The sequence below is a fragment of the Hypanus sabinus genome, chromosome 4 (genome assembly GCF_030144855.1).
Source record: "Hypanus sabinus isolate sHypSab1 chromosome 4, sHypSab1.hap1, whole genome shotgun sequence".
In the NCBI taxonomy this organism is placed as follows: domain Eukaryota; kingdom Metazoa; phylum Chordata; class Chondrichthyes; order Myliobatiformes; family Dasyatidae; genus Hypanus; species Hypanus sabinus.
Genome location: NC_082709.1, coordinates 18,409,442 through 18,421,535, shown reverse-complemented (window position 1 = coordinate 18,421,535; position 12,094 = coordinate 18,409,442).

Here is a 12,094-nt window from a genome sequence, read left to right as displayed (position 1 = left end):
ATTTAAAATTATTATTTCTTTCTTTTGGTATTTGCATAGTTTGTTGTAGACTTCCAGTGATTCTGTTATGATTACTATTCTGTGGACTTTATTGAGTATATCTGCAAGAAAATGAATCTCAGGGTTGTATATGGTGACATAAATGCACTTTGATAAAAAATTACTTTGAACTTTGAACTTCAGTGACAGCAATGTCATGGATTGCAATATAATGCAAATGCTTTATCACTCAGTTTTCATGTTGTGACTTTTCTTGCTTCTACAAGAAATTGTCGCATTTTTAACTACTCTGAATGAAGGAATCAAGCGTTATCAAGGACATGAGAATTGGTAATTGCATTTTAATTGGTGTGGATTGCCAAGTTTAAAAAAAATCACGTTGAATTGGGATCACGGATACATATGGGTGCATAATAACAATCTGTTCTGCCATGCTTGCAGATTCCAGCCACACAAGTATGAATAGAAGACCCCCTCCTGCTGTTGGCTGCCTTCCAAAAGAACATTAATTAATTCACAGGTTTGTGCAAGTAAAGTGTTAATGACTTCTCAGAAGTATGTGCACTCAAGGTTGTGAGGTGACAATTCAACTCCATTGTGACTTTGGTGATGACAGCCCCATCTTCCTGTAATGTCAATATATCTGATTGTTGAAATGTATTTTCTGTTAAAAATCATTGTACAGGAAGACAGGTGACTTTGTATTCTTTCATTTATGCAAATCTGATGTATCATAAAGATAGATCTTAAAGTAAAAATTAAGAGTAAGAGGAGGAGGAGCTAAAGATGGTGAAGAAATTTGATATCTTCTCCTTAATGTCTTTTCTTTCCTTTACAAGGTGGCTGGGGTCCTGTTGGAGTCCATAATCTACAGCTGTACTCAAACTGTGGTCCTTCACAGTCGTGGGACCCTGTCTCAGAGCTTGCCTATCAGACTAGCAGTTTTTGATATCTCCAGGACCAGACAGGAAGATTTGCACCTTCAGGCCCTGTGGACGACCCAGTTCCTTGCCGGTGTCACTGATTGAAGCCTCACGGAAGATTAAAACCTTGAGACGGTATTTCAACGCCTGCTGTTGAAATAAGCAATGCTGCAAATTGTATCATCGAAACAGCGAGCTGTTGGTCTTCCCTCTCGGTAAGGCACGAGAGATGCCTGTTTCTCCCTATTCAAGAGTGAGAGGGAGCCTGTGCAACGTTGAAGTGTTGGGGTAGAAAAGTGTTTTTTTGATGGGCTCTAGATCATGGTCTCTTTGGGGGCTTTGCTGTTGCTTGCATGGGGGGGGTTGGTAAAGGGGGTTGATACTGTTGCTGAGGCTTATGCATGGGGGCAAGGGGGGCTTTGGGGCTCTAATGTTTTTCTGTCATTCAATCTTTGGAGTTTTTCTTCTGTTTCATGGATGTCTGCGAAGAGTAAGAATTTCAGGTTGTACACTGTATACATTCTCCGATATTAAATTGAGCCATTGAACACCAAAAAGCATACTTGTGCAGCAGCCCACTTGCACCTACGCAGCATCTTCTTCTTCATCACCTCTATCCACCGTAAATGAAGCAGAAAGTCGTGTCCAAAGAGATAGTCATAGTTTCGCCAAACAAGTATGCTAAAACTTTTAGCCATATTAGCAGTGATGTTTTATAAAGCAGGCAGGAAGGTAGCAAGTTGCTCCTCTAGCTTCCTTTGTCCAATGAGAGCTCTAAGACAGTGAGCTTGTGAAACTATCAGTTTACCTCTGACAAGGAACAAATCAAAATGAAAATGCTCTTTTTCTTTCGGAGCCTAATTTAAAGACACGCTTAACCTGTTGGTGCTGCTTATACATGCAAGTTGTGGTTGAAAGGGTTCTCCGAAGGCAGTTCAGCAAAACCCTTGGGGAAATGTCATCTGCAGCTAAAAGCAGCCATTTATGCAATTTCTCTCGGGGATCCATCAACCTTCTGCAAAGGTTACCGCAGATGAACAAGAGAACCCCACTGAAATTCAAAGACTTGATCCTAATGATTCTTTTGCACAGTATTGTGTGGACAAGTTACATGTGCTTTGAGCCTGTATTTATGTGGGCAGAGCCGTAGAGGCACCAGAAGGATTGATAAGATGGAACATATCAAACATCTCTGAGTGTGTTGTCAGTATCAAAATGGCCAGTGCAAACCCTGACCTGAGAAAGGAAGAGCAATCATATTAATTTCAAGCACAGATTCAATACTTATCCAAATTTATCAGAGGATTCTGTTTCTTATTATGCATTAAGTTGTTATTTAAAATAGCCTGGTTGTTCTTCAATAGAGGCAACAAATTTAAATAACCTAACAGTGAACTGTTAGGGCTTAAAACATTCAGCCCCTAAATAGAATTAATACTATTTCAAATATCTTCTTCCAGCTAATGTAAGTTGAGCTATTCAACTCACATAAACAAATAGAGTCCAATTAGCCTCTTGACTCTAATCTATATTATGACCTTAACCCTATGTTGAGAGCCTCTATCTTTATTTATGTATTACAACCAAACTGTCTCCAGCCATGTTTTATTAATGCACTTTTGACAGCATTTGCACAGAAAGAACTGAAAAGGATGCCAAGTCACAGAGACGTCTAGATAAAGCACACTTCTCGCATTGACATTATTGTCTTGGATCCCAGCAAAGAAGTGGCTTTATTTTGTCCCTTTACCAAATAGCCACCCTTGCCCTGTAATGGTTTGGTGATGAAAGTACACTGGTCTGCTGGTTATTCTGATCTTTCCTACCCAACTCCAGCTAGCGTCGACCGTTCTCATTACAAGTTGCAAAATGTGATCTAATACAAATAGCTGTACCTGCAATTGTGCATAATGCTGATCATTCCGTGACCTTTTAGCTTGTACAAGCTCTCACTATTTTGTCCATCATACAGGTTAACAAGGGAACATTACTGGATCACAACCAAGGCTTGTTTGACATAATTTATGCCCCACAACAGAATTGAAAAGAGGGTTCTTTGAATAATTTATTCAGCACAGTGCAAAATTTTTGAGCAATCATTGCAATTTAAATGTTTGAATGTGTATAAAGTATAAATGGATACATTATTGCAGATGAGTATGCTTTCATTCAATGGTCAGTAAAATGTTTAAACTGATACTCAACGGGAGAGTATTGCCCTAGAATGCCTCCACTATAACTTTCCCCAATTTCCATATTTTTTAATTATAATGTCAGATATCCTGAACAACAGTGAGAAATGAATGCAAATGGATACTTGGGTGCATGAAAGTCTTGGGAGAGATCTCGCCACACTGCGAGTAAGTGGATATTTCATTTCTTTCACTGTTAACTCTCTCTGATGGTTAAGTAAGGGTGCCGAAGGTTACAGGGAGAAGGCAGGAGAACGGAGTTGGAAGGGATAATAAATTAGCCATGTTAGAATTGCAGAGTAGATTCCACATGGCCGAATGACCTAATTCTGATCCTATGTCTTATGGTGTTATGGCTCTAAGTGAACAACATTTAAGTATGGTGTTCTTCAGGTTGGGCAACGCCCGTCTCTGCCTCCACAATCTTGGCGAGGCAAGCCAGTAGATCTTAGAGCATTCCCCAATAGCAACTGCAGTTGCTGGTTCAGGATGGGACAGGGCTTTGGAGGACCATGACACTGCCTCAATAGAGGCAGAAGCTGACTCCTCAGGTGTTGCCGTCCCTCAGCAATAGAAATAGAAATAGTGTGATTAATAGAAAATTTAATAGAAAAGAGTGATTAACTTACTCGGTGGGAAAGAGGTCGTCTTGTTGCTGGTAGAATTCTTCCTTGGTCCCGGTCCAGATTGATACTACTCCAAGCACTTCAGAGTACCTTCGCAGGAGCCTTTGCCTAAAACTTACTGGTTGTAAGGCTCAGTCAGTGCTTTTGAGAGAGAACCACTGACCAAGCTTGAACTCTGTGGAGCTGAAACAGTAACACGCCACACCCCCTACAGTCAGCTGATGCCAGGCCCTTGTAAAAAGCACCCTGTTACGCTTTATAACTCCAGAAACGAATCAAAAGGAATTCATGGGATCTGGGAGATGCATTTCTACTTAGTTTTACCTTTATGAGGGGCACATATTTGATTGTTATATAATCTGTAATGAATTATGTAAACAAAGAAAAAATGCTTAATCAAACAATATATTTAACCATATAACCATATAACAATTACAGCACGGAAACAGGCCATCTTGGCCTTTCTAGTCCATGCCGAACACTTACTCTCACCTAGTCCCACTGACCCGCACTCAGCCCATAACCCTCCATTCTCTTTCTGTCCATATATCTATCCAATTTTTTTTTAAATGACAATACCGAACCTGCCTCCACCACTTCTACTGGAAGCTCATTCCACACAGCTACCACACTTTCAGTAAAGTAATTTCCCCTCGTGTTAACCCTAAACTTTTGCCCCCTAACTCTCAACTCATGTCCTCTTGTTTGAATCTCCCCTACTCTCAATGGAAAAAGCCTATCCACATCAACTCTATCTATTCCCCTCATCATTTTAAATACCTCTATCAAGTCCCCCCTCAACCTTCTACGCTCCAAAGAATAAAGACCTAACTTGTTCAACCTTTCTCTGTAACTTAGGTGCTGAAACTCAGGTACCATTCTAGGAAATCTTCTCTGTGCTCTCTCTATTTTGTTGACATCTCTCCTATAAGTCGGTGAACAGAACTGTACACAATACTCCAAATTTGGCCTCACCAATGCCTTGTACAATTTTAACATTACATCCCAACTCCTATACTCAATGCTCTGATTTATAAAGGCCAGCATACCAAAAGCTTTCTTCACCACCCTACCCACATGAGATTCCATCTTCAGGGAACTATGCACCATTATTCCCAGATCACTCTGTTCTACTGCATTCTTCAGTGTTCTACCATTCACTATGTATGTCCTATTTTGATTATTCCTACCAACATTACTACATTTAAAACAACATTAACAACATTACTCAAATATTAAAAACACTGCACACCTTCTCTATTTGACCGGTTGCTCTTCATGGATAGGCATTCTGATTCAATGACTATGAGGACCGTCTGATGACATCTCAAGAAATTCAATAGAATTTTCCAGTGGTCCAGTACATTATGGTCTCACATGAAGCTATACAAGAATACTATCTTTAACTAGTGCTGTGGAAAATCACTATCTTCACAAGGCTTTTCCAAACTGCATAACGAAACATGCAATGCTTCCCTCAAAAAATTGGAGGGAATTTTGTAGCCTAAGTTTGCAGTTTAATCATGGTATGCTGCAAATTAAAATAAGCAGCTCTCATGCAGCAGCAAAGAAGGGTTTAATGAGCTGGTTGTGGTGTGATAATATCTTCCAACATTCAGTAAGCAGTAGCAAGTTAGTTTGTGAAAATGTACAACATACCCCAGTGTATTTACTATTCGTTGGTAGATCAAGATTTTTTAAATGGAACCATGAGAGAGCCAGGCTCAGAAAACATGCAATAATTAATCAGAAATTACTTTGCTCAAGACAGCTGATATATTGCTGTGGGAAATGTGGGGTACTCACTGTTTTAAGTCGCCCATTAAGTTGGGCTGTAACCACAGGAATTAGTAACTCTGGTAAAAGTTGCTTAATGATTTATATTGCAACAAACGTCTGCTCACCTTTAAGGAGGTTAAGGAAATATAAGATCAAAGATCACTCTGCCTCATGAGAAGATACCAAGAAATAGTTTGTCCTTTTAAAGAGTTGGTTTTTGGGTAGTATAGGGCTACCCCAAATCTATGATGCAGTGGGCAAAGTATTGTACAAGAACTCGTTAAATAGACAAACTATATTCTTGAGGTAATTTTCAATAATCTGGTTACCAGTTTCAGAGTCATAGATTCACAGAGCTCAGAACCAGGCTATTCAGCCCATCAAATCCAAACCTATCATCTATACTAGTTCTAGTTCTAAGTTACAGTATTTTGCATTACTATTTTCATCATTTGGCTAAACTTTGAACCCTGGCATTCTAGTGACATTACTTCTACTAATTACTTGATAGAAAAAAATATTTAAATAAGGGCTTCTTGGCTGTTGGAATTGCACCGGAGGCAGACATGTTGACCAAGTATCATTTCAAGGTCTGCTGTCACCCTTCCCACCATGCTGGTAAGCTTGAACATTGAGTATCCCTCTTAATATCAGACTACCAGTGACGGAGTGCTGCATTTTACAAAGGCAAAATACTGCCGATGCAGGAAATCTGCAGCAAATTAAAATAAGCTGGACATACATACTGTGGCAGATCTGGTAACATCTCAGGAGGGAGGATAATAGCATATTTCAGAATTGGATGGGAAAATAATCTTATCAAATAAAAAGGTAACAAAAGATGGCCACAATAAACTTCCACATTTCCAAAGTAGGCTTCTTTCAAAATGTTTTAGAACATTCTAGATAATGAGTCCTTTTTGCAAACTTTTGGTTCTGCCATCAATACAGTATCACTATCTCAGCTGGCACAGATTATATAGTTTAATATTTTTGTATTTTTGTCCAATAAAGATTGTGGATGTATGTTTTTTATACATTAATAGAGTGGAATATAATTCTGCACCTACCTCATAATAACATTGGGGCATCCTGCAATCCATAAGCAGGGCTTGTTTACTTGAAAATCACACGCCTACAATACCTTTTTCTTTTAAACATTTTGTTATATTTTCCATCCTTGTATGTAAAAAGTGTAGATTTTAAATACTTCTAACTTATATAGAAATTGCCCTGTTGAAGTACTGAGCACATTTGACATTGGGGTGTTCACCAAGCTTGGCAGTTAACTTGCAGACGTTTCATCAGCAGTCGAGGTGAGATCTCAGTGCTCAGTTGTTGGTGTTTCTCCCTGGGAGCTCTCACTCTTATAAAGGTTGTCGTTTGCATGGCTCAATCCTGATTGGCTACCCATTCAATTGAGGTCCATTGGCTCACGTTTCTTTGGCTCTTAGGGGTTTGTAGATGGTGTCTATTTCGATAAGTTTGTTTATAGAGTTATCAGAAGAGAAGCACACTTCTAAAAAACATCAAACCTTTCAGCACGAGCTACCAATATTCACCATCATCCTATATTGAATACAAGACAGTTGCTTTGGTCAATACAGGAATTGACTGGATCAGCCCAATAACTGGTTTACTTATAATTTGTAATTGTATGGAAAAGTTTCTCAGCGAGTAACCAATAAAAGTGGTGAAATTTAACATGGTCATTCTGACCAAGGGTTGACTTAATTATTATTCGTAGATAAAATTTAACAATGATGCAACAATTTGATCAAAAGTCATTTATTTTCTGTACAGTCAATAAAAATATATGCAGCAAAGATAATTGTAATTTAGCTCTTCTGCTGAGTTACTTCAGAATGTTGTTCTGATTATAGGAAATGTATTTCAGTTCCTGACAAGCATAATCCTAAATTTCCTCTAAAGGTTTTCTGCTTTTATTCCCCAAGCTGAACAGGACATAAGAAACTAAATTACAGTACTGTAACCCTAATGCATACAGGGTGACTGAGACTTTTGTACAGTAGTGTATTTGTCAATATAGAGCAGAGAACGAGTTTGTAGATCTGGCGGGAGCAAAGGATGTTGGGAATGACAAAGGGAGCACCGTGGGAGGGGTGTGAAAGAGAAGGAGTGCCAGGGGTGGGGGTTAGCGCGGGTGCAGATACACACAGCCCTGAGAGACCAGATAAGGTCATTTGATTCCAAGCAATTGGTTTATTGATCATTACAGAGTCGTCTCTCTGGAGCTTCCCTCTCCCTTGCCCTTTTCCCAGCCATGATTTTCCTCTCCCTGCCCGCTTCCCACACCCAGTCCACAATAGAGACCCCTATCAGAATCAGGTTTACCATCGCTCACATATGTCATGAAATTTGCTTTTGTTTTGTAGCAGCAGTAAAATGCAATACATAACATTACTACTATACTGTGCAAGGGTCTTAGGCACTCTAGCTATATACAGCACATGTGCCCTATTCCACAGTACTGCATACACAAATTAATTCAAAACAAAATCACTATGGGCAAGTTTGCTACAACCTCAGCAAAGAAAATAGGTCAGGACAGATTGCTTGATGTGAACCCTTTATTTAAATCTCCTGCTGAGCCTTATCCCACCAATGTCCCTATCCTTTCAGCATCAATTAGCTTACTAATAAATTATGAACCATTACTAACCCACATCTTATAACCCTTACTAATCAGCTGGGTGGTGGGGTGAAGAGTCATAACTGCCAAAGGAGGTGCAAGGCACCCCTTCTTTCCAGTAGCCTGCAAGTCACCCTTGGACAAGGTGTAGCACCTGCTTAGCACCCCACCCCCCTCCGATCAGGGTCACATGAAGCCATGGAAACAGGTGGTGGGTGCTCATGTGATCAGCTGGTACATATCATAAGCTTCCACGCTATAATGAACCCTATATTGGACGTGCAAATATTGGAGAAGATCCAGAGATTCTGTGAATGATCCTGGTTATGAATAGGTTAACACATGAGGAGCATTTGACAACTCTTGGACTCTACTTGCTGGAGATGGCTGGGGAGATCAAGTCTGAGTATATTTAAGGCTAAGGTTAATAGGTTCTTGAGTGGCGGGAGTATCAAAGGTTATGGAGAGAAGTCATTGGATATATTTAAAGTAGAGGTTCAAAGATTCTTGATTAGTAAGGGCATTAAAGGTTGTGGCAGGAGGCAGGAGAACAGGATTAAGAGGGAAAATAAAGCAGACATGATCGAATGGCAGAGCAGACGCAATAGGCCAAATGGCCCAATTCTTCTCCTATGCCTTAAGTTCTTATGGTTTCAGTTTTGTTCTAATTTAGTATTAAATTAGTTCTACTTATTAGTTCTAATTAGTATTTTGTTCTAATTGTTCTAATTTCTAATTTTGTTCTATTTACCATTTCTCCAGTTCCCTCACCTTTCACTAGAGTTCCTAGACTTCCCAAGCACCGGTGAGATCTGGCTGGATTACACACAACTAGGTGCTTGGTGTAAGTGTCAACATTTCTGTCTATAGTTGCTTTTTCAGACTCTGGTCAGGTTTGCCCCAATAACCCCCTTTATACATGTGATAATTGATGCACAACCCTTAGTCAATAACAAAGGGAGCACAGCAGCACCTCTACTTCCTTATAAGCTCATGAAGGTTCAGCGTAACATCGGAAACTTTGACAAACTTCTAAAAATAATGTGGTGGAGAGTATATTGACAGGCTGCATCACAGCCTGGATCAGGGACCCTGGTCATAATCTCTTTTCACTGCTGCCATCAGGAAAAAGGTACAGGGGCCACCAGGTTCAGGAACAGTTATTACCCCTTAACCATCAGGCCCTCGAACCAAAGGGGATAAACTTCACTCAACTTCATTTTCCCCATCACTGAAATGTTTCTACAACCTATGGACTCACTTTCAAGGGCTCTTCATCTCATGTTCTCGATATTTGTTGCTTATTTATTTATTATCGTTATTATTATCTCTTTCTTTTTGTATTTCATTTTATTGTCTTTTACACACTGGTTGTACAAAAGTTGGTGTGGTCTTTCATTGATTCTATTATGGTTATTGGATTTATTGCATATGCCTGCAAGAAAATGAATCTCAGGGTTGTATATGCTGACATATTTCTGCTTTGATAATAAATATACTTTGAACTTTGTCCCTTTTATGCTTAGTTTGTTCTTCAAAATACCATGCATTATAACCCAATTAGTTCCATTAGTCCTGCGTCATAAACTTATATTTAATGTTCTTTTGATGGGGTAGAAGCTCTGAGTTTATCAGCACCTAAAAAAATTCTTACTTAAATAAATTCTTAAGTTCTTCTTAAATAAAGTTTCTCAGGCTGAATAGAAAATGGATATTATAAATTGAGTCCTTGAATAAATCTTGCTTGTCAACAAGATTGCAGCAACTTCTTCAACTCACAGCCTATTATTTAAGCTGCTTGAATCAAAGATCTCTCATGGTTTCTCAATGCACATTAGGTCAATAGGGAGTTTAATACATACCTTCCTGAAGACACCTGCTTAGAGTTGTTTTTTGGATGAGATGTTAAATCAGGGTCTTGTCTTTAATTCTGATCAATATTTACCCCATGTGGAACATGACATAAATACATTATCTGGTCATTATTACATTACTATTGGTTGGAACGAGCTGTGTGCAAATTGGCTGTCACAGTTCCTACATTTCAAAAATACTTCATTGGCTATAAATTGGAACATCCTGAAGGCATGTAAGATGCCAAGTGAACAGAAGATTGTTTTTTTATGTCAGCTGTCTGCGGTTTATCATCACCCACAGGAGGAGGGAAAACAGAGAAAGAAGCAAAAAAAAGTTTAAAACTTCTGGGAATCATTTATTACCTTCAGCAATGAGGGTCCAAAGTTTTATTTATTTCAGAATCAGATTCAGATTTATTATCACAGATGTGAAATCCATTGTTTTGTACCCACGTCAGTATAAAGATATAAGTACCTAGTATAAATTTTTAAAGTTACAAACGTCACCTTGAGGTACGCCTGTGATGATAGTCAGCTGGCAGGAGATGGTAATACTGACACTGGCTGTGGACTCCAAATGAGGAAATCGAGGACCCAGTTGCAGAGGGCTGGTTCTTTTCTTGAAACTTAATTATTATTACAGAGGGAACGATGGTGTTGAATGCTGAGCTGCAATCAGTGATCAGCAGTCCAATTTTATCTCAAGCATTTGTCCAGGTGATCCAAAGTCGGGTGGAGCGCTATTCAGATCGCATCTGCTGTAGAACTGCAGCGGGTCCTGGTCTTTGCTCAGACAGGAGCAAATTCTAGCCTTATCTAACAACTCGAAGCTCTTCATCACAGTAGGTGGGAGTGCAGTCAGTAGAGAGTCTTTGAAGTGGCATACTCTGCTTTCCTTGGGCATCTGAATGATTGCAGCACTTTTGTAGCAGGAGACCGCAGCAGTGAGAGGTTGGTTGGCACCGGTTCCCAGGACATGGCCAGCTGCACCACTGGGGCCTGACTCCCTGTGAGGGCTCACCTTCTTGAAAGATGTTCGGCTGTTGGCCTCCAAGACAGAGATTGCAGGATTGCTCGATGCGTTGGGGATTCACACAGGTGTAGTGTCATAATGCCTTTCGAAGTGTGCATAAAAGGCGCTGAAATCATTGAGGAGTGAAACATCACAGCCATTTATGCCATTATGTTTTGACAACAATACTGTCATTGTAAATTGTTCCGTAGTTAAGCAGGATTAAATCGGGGATTGCTGGGTGGCATGGCTTGAAGGGCCAGAAGGTCCTGTTACATTATGTATTTATTTTGAGTCCTGTTAACAAAGCCGATTGAAAGGTGGGCGGCTTGCTCGTCTGGAAAGTCTGGGTTACCAGGGAGAGCTGGAGACTGTTTCCAGCAGTGGCTTCCAACCTTGGGTCCCCGATTCTCTCCGGAAGGGCTGCACGCCGTGGGAGTAGAAGGTGGTGACATAGACTACAGCTGGTCAGCAAGACTTCAATAATATTGAATTAGTTAGAAAGTTCACAAAAAATATAATAATTTTTAAAATAAAGTGAGCATGTTGGCTATTCCACCCAGTAGCAACCTGGGAAATGTTGGAGACACCTAGCTGCTTAAAAGGAACAGCCCATGATATCATGTTGGCAGACCATATTTTAGAATACAGGTAAGGTTTCATTTAGAAAGATTCTGACCCATCAGTCACAGCAATCTAGACTATGAGGGTGTGTTACAGCAGTTCAAAGCACAGTGGTGAAGAATAGGAGAGAATCTGATGTGGGGGGGGGGGGGGGGAGAGAGAAAGAGTTCAGACAGCATAATGTCAGAGAAGAGATAGCAAGGGGAGAAATCAGAGAGGTAGTTTGCAGGAGACCACACACTTGCTAGATGAATGATTGGGTTATCAGAAAGAGACTGTGGGCACAGAGAGTGATCACACAGGTAAGACATGATAGCAGATGTGCTTGAGAAAATAGGAGAAAAGATTCCTACTCTTCCCATTCAGAGCAGCGCTAGAACTTCATTAATCAGTCAAACCTGGAAACTACCAATTCTCCTTTGCTGCCAG